The sequence below is a fragment of the Amblyomma maculatum genome, chromosome 7, assembly GCF_055883805.1.
Source record: "Amblyomma maculatum isolate TAMU_Amacu chromosome 7, ASM5588380v1, whole genome shotgun sequence".
In the NCBI taxonomy this organism is placed as follows: domain Eukaryota; kingdom Metazoa; phylum Arthropoda; class Arachnida; order Ixodida; family Ixodidae; genus Amblyomma; species Amblyomma maculatum.
This window is the reverse complement of record NC_139350.1, coordinates 139180278-139180664: the sequence shown is the minus strand read 5'-3', so window position 1 is coordinate 139180664 and position 387 is coordinate 139180278.

Genomic DNA, 387 nt, shown 5'->3' with positions numbered 1-387 from the left:
CTCCTTCGGCAAGATTTTCGCCGCCTTCATATGGCTTTCTACAATATACTTTGTTTTTCCAAGCCTCTGAAGTAGGCTGAGGACGTATGAGACTACATTTGAGTCTTCATCGCTGCCTTCCCAAGACTCGCAGCATGCGCTGTGGAGTTCACAAGCTTCGGCCATACACAAGCTCTGCTGGGCTAAAACCTGTCGTCTCGTGGGGAGCAGATCTCAAGGCGAACATAGCGGCGAGAATGGAGGCCTCCCAATCATACTTGCGCTCAAAACACACGGCTCTCACTATTCGCTTGAGTACCGAGTGCAGTCGTTCCACTGGGTTAGATTGCGGGTGATGGATCGAACTGTATACCTCTTTGATTCCGCATTTATCTAAAAAGGTGGAAG